At 36.8% G+C, this 22,595-nt stretch overlaps 1 protein-coding gene and 2 pseudogenes across 2 annotated transcripts in view; all 3 read right to left on the reverse strand.

Moving 5' to 3' along the window:
* The window catches only part of PPM1L (protein phosphatase, Mg2+/Mn2+ dependent 1L), a 280,128-nt gene that overhangs the window by 208,028 nt on the left and 49,505 nt on the right, over window positions 1–22,595 (reverse strand). The gene's annotated exons all lie outside the window — the stretch shown is intronic.
* On the reverse strand, window positions 4,144–11,706 carry LOC105881198 (centrosomal protein 20 pseudogene; annotated as a pseudogene).
* On the reverse strand, window positions 12,840–13,344 carry LOC105881199 (ATP synthase F(0) complex subunit g, mitochondrial pseudogene; annotated as a pseudogene). The gene has a single exon (XR_001158576.2). The product of XR_001158576.2 is annotated as an ATP synthase F(0) complex subunit g, mitochondrial pseudogene (transcript).

Here is a 22,595-nt window from a genome sequence, read left to right on the forward strand (position 1 = left end):
TAAGAAATCAGGATAAGCAAGCCTCTGTTGTTATCAGTATTTTGGCTTAAACCATAAAAAAATACCATTTCTAGAAGTCAAAAAGGTCCAATATTGGCAATTTCATATGTTTCAATCTAAAATTTATATCAATCATCATGATCAACTTAGTAATATTATTACTAATAATGTCATTATGTACACAGATTTTGACAACTTAAGGTTCTATTTTAGGATCCCAAGTACTCAAATTTCAACTGGGAAATGTTGACAAATAGGAAATCACTTCACTGCAAGTGGCAATTTATCCATCTATTTATCTATTAGTCTATCTTCCCATAAAGATGTGTTAGGAATAAGGAAAGTCAGTGTACATCAAGATAAAAGAATGTTAAACATGGCTGAGCTGACCACAAGGTTTTTTTGCTGCATAGTTTAATCAGTTAAGCCATTACTATATTTATGGCACTGTCCTAGGCCCTGGAGTATTAAATGAAATTCCAAATTAAGGAAAGTTAAATTAAAATATGAATATTTAGAAAACCCAAAGGGAGAAATTCAAAAATAAAAAGCTAGGCTCAAAGAAAATAAAGTGAGGATCAAAGCAGAAAAGACAGTATAAAAATATAAAACTAAATAATACATATATACATATATATAACATGAATCCTAGAAGATACAGTTTTTTAAAAAAAATTAGTCTCATAATATCAAACTGGAACCATCTTCTGCTCTTGTTCTGAAAAACATAAATCTATACATATATGTACAAAATCAGGACTACTGAACAGTTGCCAATGAAGCTTTCAGTGACAGAACTTTGATTTGTGGCCATGACATTAATGAGGAAGGTGCACCAATCCATTGACATCCTCTCATCTCGTTCCCCTTATGCCTAAGGGCCCACATTTGTCAGGTGGAGAGCTTGGGTTAAAAGACCAGGCTTAGGCCAGAAAATGAGCAAACTGACATGCACAACTTTCCAGCCTATGACGTTTCTCTCACTATGGAATTCCCTGCCCTAATCATATACTAACAGTGATAACATGCATTCAAACCACTACCAACCTTATGATTCACTACTTTAATAATCATGCTATTTTAATTTCAGCTGCTATAACAAAGTATCATAGACTGAGTGGTTTACAAACGACAGAAATTAATTTCTCACAAAAAGGAAAAAAATTTAATTTCTCACAGTTCCAGAGGCTAAAGTCCAACATGGGTGGGTTTGGGTTAGGGCCCTCTTCCAGGTTGCAGACTGCCAATTTCTGGTCATATCTTCATATGGCAGAAAGAAAGCTAACTAGTTCTCTGGCCTCTTCTTTTGAGAGCACTAATCCCATTCATAAGGGTTCCCCCCACCTCATCTAGTTACCTCCCAAAGGCCCCACCCTACAAATACTATCACCTTGGGGATTAGAGTTCAACATGTAAATTTTGGGGATACAAATATTCAATCCACTGCACACTTAAAAATAACACTTTTTGAAATTAAATGAGAACTTTATGTCTAGATATGAACTGTATACTAAAAATAGGAATCCTCTGGTCTCTTGGTATTATGTCCAGAATAATTCAAATAAGCCTACTTACAGAATAAATCAGACCTGGTCATCTATATGGAACAGCATTCTTATCAAAGACTCTGGAGTCAGACTGCCTGTATTTCAATCTCAGGCTTCAGAGATATAGGACCTTAAATTAGGTTACTTTTCTATGCCTTACTTTCAGCATCAGTAAATGGAGGATACGAATATGCCTACCTCATAGGGTTCTTGTGAGAATTAAATAAGCTAATATGTGAAAAGTACTTAGCAGAGTACTTGGCACATGATAAATATTTAAGAAATGGTAGCAATTAGTATTACTGTTATATAATTACTTCTGGTCATATCTATACTAATGATGTTATAAATATGGGAAATGAATAATGAACATTATAAAGAATTATTATATATGAAGATAAATTAAAAGTATAAACATAACTTATACATTTGCATAATAAATTAAGATATATAACATTACTTCATACTAAGATATCATACATCAACTATTTTTGAAAATTCCCTCACTACTCTAGTGATCTGTAATCAAGAAGAACATTAAGAAAAATCAAAGGAAGTAAACAACTAGATAAAGAACAGAAAACAACACTAACCGGTTTCTGTAAATAAGAAGTCCCCTGAATTTCATCTTACCAAAAGCTATACTGGCAACCTTCCAGGAGTCCAGTGTCTGTACAAATTATGCATACTAATTTATGTAAAGCAGGCTTCTTTTTTTTTCTCTTGAGATAACAGAAGATAGTTCTATCTCATTATGAGAAGTGATTTTTTTTGCTTTGTCTTCTAAGATTCACTTTTCATATTCCTTTTCTGTCTCATGGTTTTTGTTTGTATGTTTTCCCTTTTTGATCTCATTTTATTTTCCTTACATATAGCCCTTTCTAAAAGTAATTCTTCCTTTTAGATATTCTCATTCAATTTTTCTTAATTTCACATTACATTTTGTGTACCAGGGCTCAGGACAATGCCTTGAACATAATAGATACTCCACTATCTGTTAAATAAATAAATGTAGTAAAGCATTTCTGGTCAGCTCAGCCATCTGCAGCATTCTTACATCTGGATGCATGTTAGTTTCATTACTACTAATACATTTTCACCATGATGTGACTATATAAATTATCACTTGTATTAGGGTAATTTCTATTTGACAACATTTAAAAATTGAAATATGCACTCCAATCTATACTGCTCATGGATAATTACTATCATGATACTCAATAAAGTTAGGCAGGAAATTTATTTATGAAAAATAAGTAGGTAATAATTTTAAAAGACAGAGACTTTTAAAGAACTTTTAAAGATAGTGACAAACACTAAATACCAAAGGCACAAATTACAATTTTTGGACCCAGAAACACTCTTGTTAGACATATTTTTTAAATACATGTAAAATACAAAATACTACTAAAAACTTTTTCCTTTGAGGACCCTAACCATGGGAAGTGTCCTCTAAAGAACAGCAACTATAGGAGCAAAGATGACAGAAGTCAAGAAATTTTGGTTTATTCAAATGATGGAGTACTGTAGACCTTCTTTAGAACCAGAATCCTGGGATGGTCTCATATTTTCATTAAAAGAGCACTAATTTCTTTATACAAAAAATATCTCATTTAATGATTTGCCAAGAAGTCAACTTTTAGAAAAAGAAGCTAAAACAAAAAGATTTCAAAAGAATGACAATTGTGTTGAGTGAAATATCCTTAATCTTAAATAGCTTATAATTAACAAATAGTGCTATCAAAAAGTATAAAAATAAACATATACATGTAGTATTAATAACATTTTTCAAGTTATTAAAAAAAAAGGCTAAAGGTTGCATGGTATAATATGAAGAATACAGGCCTTGCAGCCACAAAACCAAAGTTCTGATCTTACTTTTGCCTCTTTACTCCAAAGACCATCAAGAGAATAAAATGAAACTACATAGGTAATATATTTAGTGCAGTACTTGACACATAGTAAGGGCTCAATAAATAACAATACTATTACTATTAGAAGATAGAAGTAACATAAGGCACATTGAACATATATTTAGTTTTGTCCCCTCCCAAAATTCTACCAGAATATAATGGGATTAAAGATAAAGAAACCCATAAATATAATGAAGATGGGAGAAAAGTCAATAACAACAAAATTTTGGAAGGTGGAAAATAGATGAATGAGTCATAACTAACCAAGCAGAGCTGAGAAAGCTGAATCCTTGGTCCACTGCAGGACTTTTAACTAAGACCTAGGTCTATTTAAAAGATAATAACAAGGCCGGGCGCGGTGGCTCACGCTTGTAATCCTAGCACTCTGGGAGGCCGAGGCGGGCGGATTGCTCAAGGTCAGGAGTTCAAAACCAGCCTGAGCGAGACCCTGTCTCTACTATAAAAATAGAAAGAAATTAATCGGCCAACTAATATATATATATAAAATTAGCTGGGCATGGTGGCGCGTGCCTGTAGTCCCAGCTACTCGGGAGGCTGAGGCAGAAGGATCGCTTGAGCCCAGGAGTTTGAGGTTGCTGTGAGCTAGGCTGACGCCACGGCACTCACTCTAGCCTGGGCAACAAGCGAGACTCTGTCTCAAAAAAAAAAAAAAAAAAAAAAGATAATAACAATGGTACCAATTTACCACTCTATGATAATCTCCCTTCCTTCACATATCTTACAAACTAGTAGATAGAGAAAGACAATTAACAAAATGAATACATAAAACATACAGTATGTTAAACAGCAAAACTTTACCTATTTTCTTACTGATCAATTACTCCCTCTAGAATGTAAGTTCCATGAGGGTAAGAATTTTTTTATTGTTGTATCCCCAATAACTAGAATACCACCCAACATATAATAGGTAATCAAAAAATATTTACTGAATGAACAACATATGGCAAAATAAGTTCTTAATAAATATTAACTATTACTACCATTATAATTGTATCTATAGTATAGCCTTCACTTTTCCAGTGGAAAATGAATTTGGAAAAGGCAAAACACCTTGTTTTCAACAATGCTGGAATCCAAATGACAATTTCATTCCAGAATCTAAACCTCTATCAAGTGATTCTTATGACTTGGACTACCAATTTCTTATGCTATATTAAATGAGACTAGGTAATATCACTAATCCATGAATTTCAGGGCACATTACAAAGTTCAATTTTTAAAAATTTTCTTTTTTGGTATAATTTAAAAGAAGATATTTAGGCCAACTAAGATTAAGCAATTTGTCTAAAGTTAGCCCTATTAAAGACTGATTTAGAATTTTTATTTATTTATTTATTTATTTTAGACAGAGTTTCACTCTGTTGCCCAGGCTAGAGTGCCATGGCATCAGTCTAGCTCACAGCAACCTCAAACTCCTGGGCTCAAGCAATCCTTCTGCCTCAGCCTCCCAAGTAGCTGAGACTACAGGCATATGCCACCATGCCTGGCTAAATATTTGTCTATATATTTTTAGTTGGCCAATTAATTTCTTTCTATTTTTAGTAGAGACGGGGTCTTGCTCTTGCTCAGGCTGGTTTTGAACTCCTGATCTTGAGCGATCCACCAGCCCCAGCCTCCCTGAGTGCTAGGATTACAGGCGTGAGCCACGCCTGGCCTGGTTTAGAATTCTTAAACTCAGAATATCATTTTAGGCTCACTGTTTACCATCTACCATAATTATGATAATTGGTTTATACTATTGCACTTCTTTTCATCTACTGTTCAACTTTGCCACCAAGCTAGTTAAACAGCAAATCACTTTTGACCAAATTCTAAATATTAAGGCAAGACTTCTAACAATTCACCAAAAGAGAGAGGGCAACACAAATTAGAACTATGCACAAGTAAAATAAAGGAAGGCTTGTTTTTGCTTGCCCCAAAACATATCAGAAAGAAGTAATAAATACACGAGGTGATGGATGTGCTAAATACTCTGATTTGATTTTTACACAGTGTATATACATATATTGAAACATTACACTATGCCCCATAAATATGTACAATTATTATGTGTCAATAAAAACAACATACAAAAATAAAATAAAAATGATAACAGAAGGAAGGCAATTTGACAAGACCAATGGAAGTTGGAGACGAGGAGAATGCAAATGACTCTACAAGTATAGAATCAGATTTTTAATAGCATAAGTGCTGCATTTTTCTGTGGCCTATATTACTTTACGAAGTTTTAAAAAAATTATCAGTTGGTGGTTTTGGTCAATATTTTGATGTACTAGAAGTACTACTAAGTGACGTTAAGGAATTAAAAGAAATGTAGGTCAGTGAGCTCAATAACTCAATTGGACATCAGATCAAAGGCATTCCACTTACTAGGACTATGTCACAAAAACTAGACAAAGGCTTTCAAACAAATACTCTGTCCCAGAAATCTGAGTGAGGTGCTAATTTCATACAAAACATGTCCTAGACTATTCTTTTCATTAAGTTTATAGTGGTTTTAACTTCACCACTAACCTTTCTTAAACTGCAGTTTTGTCTATGCTCCATAACCTTTTCTTTGTGTTTGATATTGCTCTTGAAGATTTCCAAACTTCTTGCCAAAATTCAATGTACTTAGTTCACTTTGATATCTTCCCAGCATCTGGCATATTAAACTTCAAGTTCTTTCCTCTTTGGGATTCCCTGAGTTATTTTCTGGTTTTCCCATACTATGATTCCATCTCTCTTAAATACATCTTTTCCTTCCATCTGCTGACCGTGGTCCTTTTATAACACATAGTCCTTGATAAATAGACTGCATTCCATGGTTTTAAACAACTGTTCCACAGAGATGATCCTCAAATCTCTAGTTCCACTCCCTGTGTCTATACTCTCCATTCCAGGCTTATAGTCAAGAAGAAAGACTCATCTGGCCAATTGTCTCCTCAATCTATTATAAGTATGTCCAAAACTGAACTTGTCTCCTTAAAACCATCCCTTCAATCAAACCAACTCCCTTTCTCAACTTTTCTGGCTTCTATCAATGGCCCCACAGCTCTCTCAGTTACTAAGGCATAGATCTTCAGTCACCCTTGCCTATTATCTCTCCTTCAGTCCATCAAGGCACTGAAATCTTTACTTATGGAGGCAAAATGAGGACATGACCAACAAAATAAGAAAAAATAAAAATTTCACAACAGAAGTAAAACAAAGCAAAATAATTTGAATATTATAATATTTGAATTTCCCATATCTTAGCACAGTTTGAGGACAGAACACATCCAATTATCTTAGCCATTTTTGTCTTCACAGCCATCCCTTCCTCTCTACTCACCAATACCACTGCTTTCGTTCAGGCTTTCAGTATTTCACATTGCAACACATCTTGTCTCAATTCCAATCCATTTAACCCTGACAACAATCTGACAACAATCATGCTAAAGCACAACATTTATCATGCTATTCACTTACCCAAGAACCTTGAGTGATTCCTGAAATTCCTCAGTCTGGCATATAATCTTATATTCTACTACCGGCATTGGTATTGGGGGATCTTCCACTTCAGATACATTCTCAGATTTTACAGATTCAAAGTACCCATGAAAGTATGAGACCAAGAGATAACTGGTAAATTCAAACCATATCTATGACTTCCTTTTTATTCCATTTCTCTACTCCTATTTTTCTCCTCATAACTTTTCTTTTTTTCTACCACCTTCCTATAGTTAATGTCTTTTCCACATTCTTCTCTATGCCAATGTCAACAACAATAATTTATAATCCCTAGTAACTCAAAGAACTGAAGAAATTATTGATCAGTGTTCTACTCAATAATTATCAATAAAAAGACTCAGATGTAACAGAATAGGAAGTAAATGAAAGAAGACCTCAGCCGTAGAATAACCATGTAACCAAGATTCTCAATCCTAAAATAAGGTCAGGAGTGAGACCAAACAAACTCTTAAATCCAATGATGGAAGGCCTCATTGAGAGGGGAAGATGCCTTGTTATCCATTTATTCAGAAAGACAGAAGTAGCATAAACATAACTTCTCCCATTATAGTTTCCCAGATGTTTCCCTGTATCTCAACAGAAGTTAGTCATGGGTTTTCCTCCAGAGCAAATAAATATCAGATAGAAAAGAACTCTGGACCAAAAAAAGGCTGGCCAATGTTCTCAATATAAAATTAAGAAATCTTAGAAAATTTTTAACATCAAACTAAGGATATCTCGTCTTTACAGAGCCTGTACTTAGTTGGGTTAAAAAAAAATGAGATCCTCTCCCTTTCTTAAATCTCACATTTCAACTGCATTTTCTTAGGCCATATTTGTATCTTCAAAGAAAATGAATTTTCTTTCCCATTTCATAAAATGTTTTTCACAGATAAGAAACATACCAACAATTTCTACTATATTCACACATATTTAAGCTCAATCTGAGGTCTATGAGTTTCACCAAAAAATGAAATTACTATTGATCATATATGTATTCACACATAGACACAATCCACTCCTTTCCCTGCCCCCAATACTTTTTACTCTTAAAGAGGAGGAGCGTACCAGTTTATTGAAATCTAGATATTTTAAAACTTCTCCCTTCCTCTGTCTCATCCTTCATTGAAGAAAAAATTAAGGGATCTATGGAAAAAGGAATGCTATTTGTATTCTGACAGCATATTTTTGTGAAAATGCAAAAAGTAGAGGAGGAATATGAGCAAGATGATTTTTCAGGTAACTGAATTGTGTTTCCATCAGGAGTTCTCTTCTTTTCAGTTTTTTGCATCTAACTAAAACACACTAATCCTTCCCAGGGAAAAAGAACTCTAGAGCATTTATAACCTTTTAATGTTCCAGTATGTGTCCATCAGATTGGATGTGTGCCCTTTTTCAGAGCCTTGCCCTAGGCAAAATATAAAATGTTAGGTTTGTTTTAGCAAAAATTTTTTTCTCTTTATATATTCTTCACCATTCCCCTTCCCTTTGATTATTACTATATGTCACAGAAATCTGGTGCTCTGTACAGCCTTTGGAAATAATTCCCAATGGTAGAATGAAGATACTATATTATGAGGGAATAAGGACAGTTATTCCTTGAAAGAATGTTTATTAAGCACCTACTATAGAAAATTTGGACCTTCCTCAAAGTGTCAATCATTGTTCTTGGGGGGAAAAAGGAGTCTGTAACCAAAAGTTTTTTAACACTGGGATAAAGCAGGCTTCTCAGAATCTTTAATACACTATTAAGAAACCCTATCCACCTATCACTCACCCCATTCACCCTCTACCCTGAGCTAAGAGGCAGCTCTGACATGCAAGGATTCTCAGATTTATCTGATAGCACTACTTTAAATCAACATCTCTTTACTGCTCTACAAAATGATTTGGGGAAAGTTGTGCTTGAATAAGTCAGAGAAGGCAGAAAGCATGTATGTTAGAGTAGATGAATTTTTTTTTCTTAATTTTTTTTATTAGATGATACATTGAAAGTATAAAAGTTGCCTCGGTACCAACAAGTTACAGAATAATACATATAGGCCAGGCGTGGCGGCTCACGCCTGTAATCCTAGCACTCTGGGAGGCTGAGGCGGGCGGATTGCTCAAGGTCGTGAGTTTAAAACCAGCCTGAGCGAGACCCCATCTCTACTAAAAATAGAAAGAAATTAGTTCACCAACTAAAAATATATACACAAAAAATTAGCTGGGCATAGTGGCACATGCCTGTAGTCCCAGCTACTCGGGAGGCTGGGGCAGTAGGATTGCTTGAGCCCAGGAGATTGAGGTTGCTGTGAGCTAGGCTAACGCCATGGCACTCACTCTACCCTGGGCAACAAAGTGAGACTCTGTCTCAAACAAACAAACAAACAAAAAAAAAAAACCAGAATAATACATACAAAAGCACCATGGACTACATGTGACAATTCTGTTTAACTTCCATTTTGATTTTATATCAGTATCCAAAATTATAAACTCCAGCATTTTTTCTTAATCTAGTCCTACATGATAGCAATTCCTGAGGTAAATTTAATGTCCACTGCCAACATCCTTGGCTGTAAACCAAGTCCCCTGGGAGAATTCAGATATTTATATTCCCATACATAATATAATGGAATTCATAATTATAATCAGATTTTTCAGATTTAAAAATGGAAAATGGTCCTTATAATACTTCAGCATCTATATATACAATCTTAACCCACCAACAGAACCTCTCAAAATCTTTTGACTTGTAAGTATGGTTTAAAGAGATTTCATTAATAATTTTCTACATTTAGATAAAAATTATCGGTTAATTTATAAGGAAAGAACACTGTAAGGAAAGATCACCAAATATAAATAAAAAATTTCAACAATTTGCAAAGACAGCACAGAGAATTAGCACCATAAAGAGAATGCCAATTTTGCTAACTACAGCCGTTATCATTCTTCTCTATAGAAATCACTTAAGCTCAATATTCTCAGTGTATAGTTGCCATGTACAAAGTTTTATTCTGAATATACCACATGACTTTTGCCAATCAGGAGCTGTCTAATAGTCAGTAGTTTTCAATGAAATGAGTCTGTAGACTCTAGATTATAAAAATTTCTTTAATAAATATCAGAGTAGCATTTTACAGATAGCACTCTAATAGCACTTCCTATTTTTCTATGCCAAGAATAAAAATTAACATTTAATAAGACTTTCAGAGCCCAAACAATAGAGAGCTGGCCCTTTCATGGCTCATCTTGTAAGTGCACAACTGAAGGCCACATAGAGGTTAAACAATGCCATCTTTTAAAAGTCACTTTCTGGTATTTCTCCCAAAGCCTGTCTGTTCATGCTTATTTTGCATTCTTTATATAATAAAATAAATTCTTTGCTTCACTTACAGAAAAATTAAAAGAATTATTCCCACCACCACCACCTTTTAATTAACTCTTCCAGGAGAAGCCAAAATGGTCTAAGGAAAGAAAAAGTTGATTGCTAGTTACCTAGTTTAAAAGTTCAACTTTACATAGTACTTCAGATATTTAAACCTAATTATAAATGGTTATCTGAAAAAAGGTACTTTAAAAAAAATCAAACTTTATAGGAATTACAGGTTTTTTTCTGGTTTTAATGTTTTTTTAAAACTTGAATGTTCTTACAAATCCACATAATTCCAGCTGAAGAAAATTTAATTAATGTGCCATGTCAAAGAGCAGAGCATATGGTTATACAGACCTATATATTTTTTTAGAAAATGTACAAGGTACTAAAAAGCTCTTTCATTTCTCACAAATGTAAAGATCTTTAAAATACTTCCTAAAAACAATACATTTTATTTCAAGTCAAATCCAATAAGCTTGATGAAAGGTGGCTTTTATTCACAAATGCAGTTAAACATGAGGGGCTAAGTGTTTTGCAGAAACTCAAATTTCTGCAAAGTACAAATATTAGTGGTGCACTAATTTGGTAACAATGGGACAATAAATAAGTTATTTAATACACACAATTTTAAGATAAAAGGTACCCCAAATGGAAGTGTCATCTCATCACTGCTTGAGAAATACAAAACTCTTCGATATTAGTACTTTTCCCCTCCTCTTTTCTTAGGTGACCATCCATTTGTTTTCTTCTATTAGACTGTTTGTCAAGACTTAGGTTTGAAGGCTAAAGTGATGGCCCTTTCAGAAATGCATTCTGGATGCCATCCTTAATTCCATGTAAGAAATGAGCTAAAATGCCATATAAAAGAGGTATTGTATTATCCTTTGATTCTTCAAATGCATTTAGTTCATGAATGAGAAATTGTCTGTCCAATGGAAGTACATGTTGGCCAGATTCTGCTATGAGGACAGATGCTGTATACTTTTATTTGTTGAATTCCAAATACTCCGAAATTAATTCATTAATCAGAAGGTTTTCATGAGACAATGATGGTCGGGGTTCATGGTGATCATCTAGGGCATTGAAAACTTCAGCTTGGATCCTTGCTTTTAAATGCCCTAATACTCCTTTTTTTTCCAAGGTGTCCTTTAAAACAGCCTTCAATCGCCAGTTTTCAACCACAAGTAGAAGAATTAGATGTAGCCTCATAGAAGAACATTTAAACCAGGTCCTAAAGTATGAGTAAAATATAACTGTGCAGAAATGAGAAGAAAGGTGCAGGGAATGCCGACTGTGTCTCAAGTTCCTTTCTTTGAGTCATCCACCTACTTCTACCGAGGCAGAAGCTAGTTTACCCTGCCCTGTGCTCCGGACTTAACCTGCTCTGTGTCAGTGTCTACTGTTCGACTCTGTCAGAACTCAAGTGTCTACTGTTCCGACTCTCTCAGAACTCAACTGCCCGGATAAGCATGAAGATAAGCTCTACAGAGAGGGGAAAGGCAATGAAATGTGCTATTAAATGGGAGAAGAGAGGCAGTTTCTTAAATATTTCCTTAATTTAATACTCTTTTGATCTGAGCAAGTTACTATATATCTTAACCAGTTGCAGTTTTTAAAAGATAAAACCCTAGATAACAAAAAATCTTTACTTTTCTCTGTATCTATAAACAAAGTTTCTCAAATGTGTAACCCATACGCTTGCCCCATTTTACTTGTTTCAGGTAGAGATCTATACAGTCAAGTTATCAAAAATTATTTTCTAGTATAAAGTAGATGTACAATGTATGCACAATGTTTCACTGAATCAAACTCACTTCATTCACTCTGAATCTCTAAGACAAGGGTCATCAGAGAATAATATTTTTCTATTTGAAAATAAAAATGTATGGCTTAAATGAATGCATGAAGCTAAATCAATGGGTTAAATTTGCCACAGAAGTGTGAGGATGGGGATTATTTGTTAGTGTTCATAGAAAATTGCCAAAAAAATTTTAAGTAATGCATTTTCTTAAACAAAGAAAAAAAGAAAGCTGGGGAAATATAAAAAAGCGAAAGAAGAAAATTAAAACCACCAAGAGATAGCTGCTATTTAATAATTTTAATGCTTTCTTTTTAATATTATGTTTAGATTACCTATGTTGCCCTTGCCCCTCCCCAGTCAGAGCTTCAAGCATGTCCATCTCCCAGATGGTGCGCATCGCACTCATTATGTATGTATATACCCATCCCCTCCTCCCTGCTCCCATCTCCCAGACACCCAATAAACGTTTTTCCTATATGTCCACTTAGGTGTTGATTAGTGAAACCAATTTGCTGGTGAGTACATGTGGTGCTTACTTTTCCATTCTTGGGATACTTCACTTAGTAGAATGGGTTCCAGCTGCATCCAGGAAAGTATAAGAGATACTTTATCACCATTGTTTCTTATAGCTGAACAGTACTCCATAGTATACATATACCACATTTTATTAATCCACTCATGTAGTGCTGAAAGTCAATTGACTCTCCATAATTTAGGGATTTAAAACAGAATTTTTTTTTTTTTGATTTTTGACATATTTTATTCAGATAGCAGTCTGATCACACATGGTCCAAGAACACTCAAATAAGTCAAATATAATCAGATGTTAAAGACTGGTCTTCAAACATCATAGCCAATGATACCACGCTTGCCTATGATCTCTCCGACATAAAACCACATCCACACCTCAGTGGCCACCAAACCATTCAGCACGGCTTCCTTAACTGTAAGCTGTTTGTAGCTACCAGTTTGAGCACTATTGACTATTTTTTTCAGGCTCTGAAAAGCTCTAGGGATCTCAGCAGGGGTTGGAGGAACCAGCTCAACCTTGGCGTAGTACCAAAATGTGGCCAATCGAGGCTTCAAATAAGTCACAGCAGCGTTCACCAGCGCCGGGGCCTTCTCCGCGAGGTTACGGACAAATTGAGCCATGGTGCTAGAATGGAATGTCCGTCGCCCCAAAAGGCCGGCTGAATGTCCTAAAACAGAATTTTTTAACTGTGGTAAAATACACATAACATAAAACTTACCATATTTGACATCCAGAAAAACTAGGGTTTCCCAAGCCAGTTCAGAAAAAAATTGCCATTTGGCCCTTAAACAACAACAACAAGGTCCTTATTAATAGGACCTAAGGGTACAGAAGGCATGTCCTTACAGAATATGTCCTTAAGTAACGTATGAACAAGCCCAAGCTGTCCTGGAAGAAAAAATGCTATATAAATAAGCGGCATTCATCAACTTTCTTATAAGGTTAGCAAGGACTTTCTCATATTCAAGTTTCTTCACTTCCTGCTAAATGCAGCCATGTGCTAGGGGTGCAGAACTCTAATTTGGCATACCTGTAATCACAGTGTTAGAAATCCTGGCTAGCAGCCCCAGTCCATGACGTCACACACTAAACACTTCCTCTAAGGCCAGACTTGCCAAGCAGTCCCACCTTTCCAGGGAAAGGGAGAACAGCCTGATCTTTGCATACCATCAAAGAATCTCATGGATTCTTTGGACTCATGGAATCTCATAGACTGAATGTAAGGCTCTAAAGGAATAATTCTATCAAACTTTTTCTCATAAAATCAAGCAGTGCCTAACTAAACAGCCAGAGAACTTTCCAGGCCCAGTAATTTCAAAACAGCAAACAAAAAGAAGATTTTTTTTAAAAATCACACCCAAAACTTTGGCCTCCAATGAAAAGTACCCAGGCACTCTCATCCCAGAATGTAATGATCTTGAGTTCTCCTGGTATAAAGCAGAATTTCATTTTAATTTCATTTTATAAAGAAAAAAAAAAAAGAAACAACAGTTTAAATCCCTTGCCTAAAGTTACTTGCATGGAGATCACAGTGACAACTTAGGAAAGGGACAGTTAAGAAGGATCAAATTCTTTCTGACCCAATAAATGCACATATTGGCTCTAAGAAAGAAAAACAGAAGGTGAGAAGAGAGGAGAAAGAACAGTTCATGGCAGGAAACCACAATCAAAGGCCCAAATGTTCACATATATTCTGTTAAGTACATAGGCCCAAGACATGAACAACTTCAGGCAGTTGAAGGACACGGAAGGCACCAAAGTGGTGACCTGAGAGAAAAGTGGCCTCATCAAAGTCTGAAGCAGGAGCCAGCTTTGAAGGAACAGTGATACCACAATCAGGGGACCTGCCTTGGGACTGAAGTGATAAGATGATGCTCACGCAGGGCCACATCAAGTGCCTGGCAAGCCCTGGGTGTTCACAAAGCCTTTCTTCCCCCTTTGCCCATTTGCAGACAAGCCTGTTACAACCTTTTTACAGCTACCAGGCTTCATAGACAGTCTACTATTTTTTTAACTAAAGAATTATCATCTACTGTGATCCTACTAAGTGGAGGGCACTGAGTTACAACAACCCCAAGGAAGCTGAAGCTTAGAGGACTTAAGTTACTTTTCTGAGGTTCTCCAGGTAGAAAGTCATAGAGACACCATCCAGAACCAGATCTGTCCAACTCTAAAGCCCACACCTTTTCCATGTTTCCACTATACTGACCTTACAGAGGACACAATTTAGAATGTTTAAGCTCATAAAAAGATTTCATTCCTAATATACTAAAACAAGAGTTGCAAACTTTTTATGCAAAGGGCCAGACAGTGAATATTCTAGGCTTTGTGAGCCATGTAGGTTTTCTGTAAAATATTCATTTTTGTTTTCTCTAACCCTTTAAAAGAATAAAAACCATTCTTAGCTCATGAAGCTATACAAAAACTTGCTATAGGCCATAATTTACCAACCCCTATGTTAGAAAGCACAGTTCAAGCAAGGCTCAGTGACTTTAATAGATGAGAACTGTAGCACTGATTTGGGGTCTTGATTTACTCCAGTGCTACTGATTTCAGAATGGGGAGAAAAGACAGAAATAGAAAGGGATCAGAACTTGGTCTAGTCACTTCATATACATTCCATTGTTAAGTGTAAAGAACAGCAGCCCCTTAAAGTATTTACTTCATTTATTTCCTCTATTTCCATGTCTTTGCATATTCCAATTTAGGCATTAATCTGTCATGAAAAAAATCAATGCTTTCTGCAGTCTAATTAGAACTATTTCAAAGGCCCATAGCATAATGAACAGAAACCTAGGAGATTTGAGCTGACTATGGGCCCTTTCAATATGATCAAAGGCCTCTGGGGTTCTATTACTTGAAATTATAGAAAATATTTTCCATTCACTTTATGATACTAGTAAAACAGGCTTTTGAACACTCCCTAAACCTTACAATAACCATCAAGTCAACCTAACAGATGTCACAAACTAAATCCAGTTCATCAACACTAGAGTGCATGATGAGATGTATTTTAAATAACATTCTGCTTTTGTTACGCAAGGCAAAATAATCTATAGTTTATGACCTCCTAAATTTTCCCTTCAGATACTGAACTTTCCACCCAGGATTTTCTCATGGGGCATTCATAAGCAAATGCTAGTAGCTATATGCCCTGTCAGTTGGCTGGTTGACCTCTACCATGGTCTGGGCAATACAACTCTGGTGCCAGGTCCAAATGTCTCTGGTTAAAATATTTTCAACTCAGCTGATTCATGCCTAGCTGCCTGGTAGCTATAGAGTGGAAAAAGAAAATAGCCACTGGGGACCAATTTAATAGCAACAAATGTTATTTTCCTTACTGAGCTAAACAACTTAGAAACGAGAAGACTCTAGATTCTAAATATGTACAACCACATGCCCATCTTACAGGTAAATACATAGAGGCTGATTTTAATCACAGGAACAGCTAGCAAATTGGAACAGGAGAGAAAGCAAGAAAAGCAGCTCCAAAATTTTGAGTTTTGTCGCTTTTGTACAATTGCATAATCCCCTTTTCAGGAAACCCAGGACAGTCAGGAAGAAAACCTGGCCCAAGACCTACTAACACACATTAAGCAGGGACTTGGAAAAGTGGCCCAAGTGCAAAAGCCAATTACAGAAGTACAGTCAAGCAAGAAAAGTGCTTTCCTGTGTATAAAGGGCATGATAACGTCAGTCATGATGCAAGACACCAAGCAGAGATAGCAGAGAAAGGAAAAGAATTAATATATGAATTCCTCCTAAGGGCTTGGAAGTGTGCTAGGTATTTTACATGTAGTACATCATATAATCATTACAAACTTGTAAGATAGGAAATAAGACCCTCATTTTACAAATGAAGAACTGAGGCTCAAAGAAAAACGTATCCAAGATCATACAAATAAGGAGTGTCAGGCCTAGTATTTGAGCCAAGTCTGTCAAGGATTAAACCTGCCCTTTTCATTCCATAAGCCTTCATCTCCCTGCAAAAAGTACCAAAATATAGCATGGAGTAGATGACATTCAGAAGTCAGATAGGCAGATGATACTGGCAAGCAGTAGGGCGCTAAGCTCAGGCCAGGACTCTACTTCCCCATGGGAGAGATGGCAAGAGCAAGCTAAGACAGTGCCATGGCTGCTAAAGATGTCACACTTGGCACCAATGATCTTCACAAAGTCAGCTCCCAAAGCCCAGTGCTATCAATGTGAAGCTAGAAACCAGGGCACAAAGTAGCTAGAGGTGAGAGCTGAGACTTGGTTGGCACCACAGGAGTCCAGGAAGTCACCCGTTTGGAAAGGTAACCTGCACCCACCTCCCTACCCCACACATACACACTGGTTGAGGAGTTGAAGCTGTTTAAATACTATTTGCTTTGGCCCCAGACTGGCCTGAAAACTAAAGTTGAGAAACTCCATGTGAGGTAGAAGAGGAAGGTAGAGGCAGGTTTAGGAAATACAGACTAGTAAATTCTTTACTTCAGAGACATAGTAAATACAGTCAACTTTCCTACTGAACCGCCATCATAGCAATGTTAACAGTAATCTCCATAATCAAAGGAACAGAGGGAATCAAGATAACACTCTAAGCATCTCAAGGAAAAAGATGTATTTTATCAGAATTAGATCAGAACTCTATATTTCCAAACAGCAGCCTTGTGCTGGCAGAACTGGGAAGCAGATTCTGGGAAGAACGCTGATGCCAGGCATGCCAACATTGGAAGCTGGCAGCTCTCCCCTCCCCCTGCTGCTAGCACTCGCACCCTTCTGTGGCCACTGCCACCACTTCTTCATCACATCTAATGTATGAGGCCAGTTTCCTGATCATGTGAGTGAGAAAGAAAGACAGTTGGCAGCAGGAGCAGTGAGCAGAAGGACAGGTGACCAGGAAGATAGAATACTCCCACTGGTGACCTTCCTCTCCCCTCTAGAAAGGGGCTGCTCTAAAAATACAAGGAAAAAGGGAACAAGAAGTTGAAAATTCAACCCCTGATTCACTAGGCTATGAAGAGAGATCCAGCTGAGTACACTAGGCTGACTGATTAATGAGTTTCCTCCTCCACTCTGTGAGGGAAGCCACTGTCTCAAGGCACATAATTATATGCCAGGTGTCCCCAGGAGCCTGAAGGTGACAGCCAGACTGGGTAGAGCCTCAGACCTGGCTCTTCTGAGCTGGCTGCTTCTCCTTCCAGGTCAAGTGATGCCCTTGTTCCTGGCCTAGGAATGAGCCAGCTGAAGGCAAAGAGCACTCCCCAGAAAGGAGAGGCCCCCAGCTCCAGGGTAGTGCTCCTAAGGCAGCCACTATCAGAACTCTACCATATTAATAAGATTCCAGCAGCTCTTCTGAGCCCAGCACCACCCATTCCCTCCTATAAGGAGAAAAATCCTGGCGAAGGGAAGTAAGAACAACCAGATCACTCCCACCTGGCCTCAGTTAGCTCAAAGGGGAAAATGGAGTTGAATACGCAGAAAATTCTTAGAAAAATCTACATTACTACACCAACGAGGTACTATGGCTGGATTCAATGTAGATAAACCAGCTTTATCAGTGAGATAAATGGGCAATGTGGAAAAGATCATTTGCTTCAGATACAAAAGAGTAATTGGAAGAGATTTTCCAATCAGAGAGAGAAAAGAAATCTCAAGAAGTTTTCTGGTCAGACAGACAGCTTTATCCTCTTCATAAAGCTCTTTTAGGAAAGAAATCACAAAGTGAATATCACTATCTAACAGTCTTTATAAACAAGAAATGATTCTTTAAAACTCCCTTAGTTTTAAAACTTTAAAACTTCCTCTCTAAAACTCCCTTAGTTTTAAACCAAATGCCTACTACCTCATTCTCAGTAGAAACAAAATCAAGTTAACATTCACAAAAAGTGCCCATGCAGAAATTTTTTCACCTCAGTCTATTATTCTGAGTCTATTATTTTGGTATTGCCAAAATAAAGGCAATACCAATTCATAAATGTTTCCTCAACTCATTCACTATTTTTTTTTCTGAATCCTCTCCAAACTAATCATGAGCTCAGAACTGATTATTTAATTGTTAGACAATGCAGCTGGTGAAAGCTTTCACCAAGTTAAAATGGCTTTTATCTCAAGTATGTTAACCACACCAGACACTAGTTAATGTTCTGTTTTTGTTTGTCTTTCTTCCACCTAGCATCCCCAATATAAAACAAAGAGGAAGATACAAAAAAGAGAAGTGGTTGCATTGGAAACTCAATAAATGCCTAAGCTAATTTATAGAATGCCTAAAAAATAATCCACTTGAAATTTAAATCAAAATGCAGCAAGGTATAAAATGGCACATGGTTATATTACATCAACTACCAAAATTACAAAAAGCTGTTAATGTACTGTTACTAACATTGCTGCTTAGCTAACTGTCACCAATATAACTTGCAAAATTGTTTGTTGCGGGAGAAACTGATTTCTTGACGATAAGGGCCTACTTGTTTAAATGCAATGTGTTACCATAGTGAAGTAAAAATGTTCATTTCAGGTGGATTTCCCTAAATTCATCACCAAATGTTTTAATCACAAACTAAATCATGAAGAATTGCTTTTCTTTAGATTACCCTGGTTAAATGCCTTAGACCAGTTGCTCTCAACTTTGGCTGAACATAGAAATCACCAGAGGAGTTTTAAAAACTACTAATGTATAGGCCCTACTCTCAGAGGCTCTGATTTAATTGCCCTGGGGTGTGGCCTGGATATTGAGATTTTTTAAAGCTGTCCAGGTAATTCTAATGTGCAGCTAACCACTGCCTTTGCCAATATTACAACATATCAATAAAAATAATGTATTGTGAGCCAATAATGTATTGTGCGTGCCAAGAATCATGAGTAGCTGAATAAACAGAAAAGGGTAGGACAGACCCTGCCAAAGAGGCTCTTGATTTAAGAGTATGTAACTCAACAGTTAACATACAGTACGCTAAGCCCTATGACTGAGGTACTGAGAACAGTGAAGGACGCTCTGCAGAGGAGCATCTAATACTACCATGCAGGAAGGAAGAGGTGTCAGGGATGGCTTCCCAAACACCATGATCAAGCTGGGTTTTGTAGGCTAAGTAAGAATCAGCCAGGAGGAAGAAGTGGGGAAAGATTCTTCAAGAAGAGGGATTATAATGCACAAAGTTCCAGAGGCTAGAGATCATGGCCCCTTCCTTGGAGCTCTGCAAGTTGTTCTACAGGTTAGGCAGAGGGCAGACGTGAACACAAGAGAGAAATAAGTATGGAGGGGTTTTCCGGTGCCTAGAGGGCTGAGACTAGTAAATTAAATAGGCCAAGCAGGCTGAGTGTAAGGCACCAGTTGGTATGGCAGACTGCCCAAACTAAGGGGAGGAGGTGTTGCTTTTTTCCAGCCAGCACACGAATAAGGACTCAATATTGACACGTTTTCAAGGTTTTCAAGGGATGCTGAGAATCTGGTCCTTATGCAAAATTTACAGGCTTTTAAATGCTGAGCAGGACAAATAAACAAGTCTGCAGGCCAGATTCTGCCTATGGGCTGCAGGTATGAGTTATACCTTTTCACTACATTATAGAAAATTACTGAGGAATTTTAAAGGGGGGAGGGGTCCAATTTAGATTTAAGTACATTTTTAAATGTGAAATTGAATAGCACTGTTGCAGGTAGCGATCCGAGAAGTCTAACAGTACAAAGCTTTCCCCACCCAGTAATGGTAGTTGAAATACCACAGCTCTGAAATTAGTCCCCTACTTTTTCATTTCTCAAATTCAATACAGGATCTTCTTACTGTTAACAATAGGAGGAAAAGTAATTTGACAGATATTAAGATGCAGGTAAAGACCACACTTATTAGGCTTCAAGGTGATATAAATTGCAGTCAGTTCTGAATTACATGTGCCAGTGGAATACAGAGGTGGTAATCAAAAATCGCAGATGATCTGGCTAGCTGGGCTAGGACTCTAGCCCTGAGCAGCAATCCTCTGTAGGCTGGGAACACAGCCAGCTGCCCAAGCATGGCAGCCTGACAGCAGAGAGTGGAGAACCCAGATACCAGGAGAAGGTCACCCTATCCCAGAAAGGACTTTCCTTCTTCCCTTTGGTCCCACCTCCATCTCTTCCTCAAGGTCAATTTCCCAAATGTGAGAGAGGAAACAGATCTTTTATACATGATGATCAGTTGCCAAACACTGTAGGGGCCAAATGCAAATGTGAATTCTCCACACAGTCTCTAAGGAGTTAGTGTGTGTTTAAAGTCATAAGGCAAAGCTGACACATTGGCCCCCATAATGCAAATAGAGCATGTACAGAAGATGCTCAAAATATAGAAAGGCACCTAGTGTAAATTTGGCAAAGGTGTATTTCACAAACATAGTTATGTATAAACAAAATTATGAAATGAGAACATTTATATGACCTAATAGATTTGTTTAGGGAAAAATAAAATTCTAAATCAAAAAATGGGCAGTGGTAAGGAACACGTCATACATACATAGCCACACCATTCTCAAATCAAATAAATGGACAGAGGTACTGCCCAAAGATAGATGGATTTGTTGTTGTTGTTGTTGTTGTTGTTTTTCTGAGACAGAGTCTCACTCTTTTGCCCTGGGTAGAGTGCAATAGTGTCATCATAGTTCACCACAACCTCAAACTCTTGAGGTCAAACAATCCCCCTGCCTCGGCCTCTTGAGTAGCTGGGACTACAGGTATGCACCACTGCACCCAGCTAATTTTTCTATTTTTGGTAGAGACGGGGTCTCACTCTTGCTTAGGCTGGTCTTGAACTCCTGACCTCAAGCAATCCTCCTGCCTCAGCCTCCCAGAGTGCTAGGACTGATTACAGGGGTGAGCCACCACACCTGGCTGTTTATTTAATAAAGAGCTAACTGCTTGATTTTTTTTTCAGGTTTTCTTAAAAAGAAAAAACATGTAATTACCATGTCTGGTGAAATGCCTGTAGTCTCTGCATGTCATTTCTAATTTTAGATATGGAAATGGGATTCTCTTAGGCATTCTTACTTTCAAAGACAGGTTGCTGAACTTTAAGATATTAGAATCTCTGGAAGCTTGAAATTACATAATAACATTCATAATTCAGCAAAAACAATGGTCCTTTCTTTGACAGAGAAGAGGCTTTTTAAAAGTTAAATTACATTTAACAATCTCTACACTAAGGGTCTCTCAAATGTTTTTAAAGATTAAGTATTACAAAAACTTAAAAAAAGATCTCTAAAGGGCCAGGCATGGTGGCTCATGCCTATAATCCTAGCACTCTGGGAGGCCGAGGCAGGAAAATTGCTTCAGCTCAGGTGTTTGAGACCAGCCTGAGCAAGAGTGAGACCTCATCTCTACAAAAAATAGAAAAATTAGCCAGGTATCATGGCACATGCCTGTAGTCCCAGCTATTCAGGAGGCTGAGGCAAGAGGATTGCTTAAGCCCATAAGTTTGAGGTTGTAGTGAGCTATAATGATGCCACTGTACTTTACCCACCACGATAGAGCAAGACTCTGTCTCAAAAAAAAAAAAAGTCTCTAAAGACAGAGAAGAGAAAATACCTTTGAATGTGAGCAAATACCTTAACTTGAAAAACTGTTCTCCATCCATCAATCGTCATGCACAACTAAATAGCTAAATAAATATCAGTAAAAATCATTAAAAGAGGTTTTTTCAGAAAGAAAATAGATTCATTTTAGTGGATCCATGAAGCATGTATATATGTTAGAATGTATCAATAACAGGAACATTTTTAATTAGGTCTTATCTAAATTTGTCTGACATGTGATTTTAATCTTTTTTCTTGATTCAAAAATTAATGTTTATGCGAAAATTACCAGTGGTTTCTTTAAAACATGGCACAAGTCCTTAATTTCTGAAGTTCTTAGTCAGAGAATGCAATTTTGATTAAACAAATCATCAGATGCTGGAATAGAAATGGTCCTGACAAAGAGAGAGGCCTAAATAATGACACCATACAGGAA

This window comes from Microcebus murinus, chromosome 1, assembly GCF_040939455.1.
Source record: "Microcebus murinus isolate Inina chromosome 1, M.murinus_Inina_mat1.0, whole genome shotgun sequence".
Taxonomy (NCBI): domain Eukaryota; kingdom Metazoa; phylum Chordata; class Mammalia; order Primates; family Cheirogaleidae; genus Microcebus; species Microcebus murinus.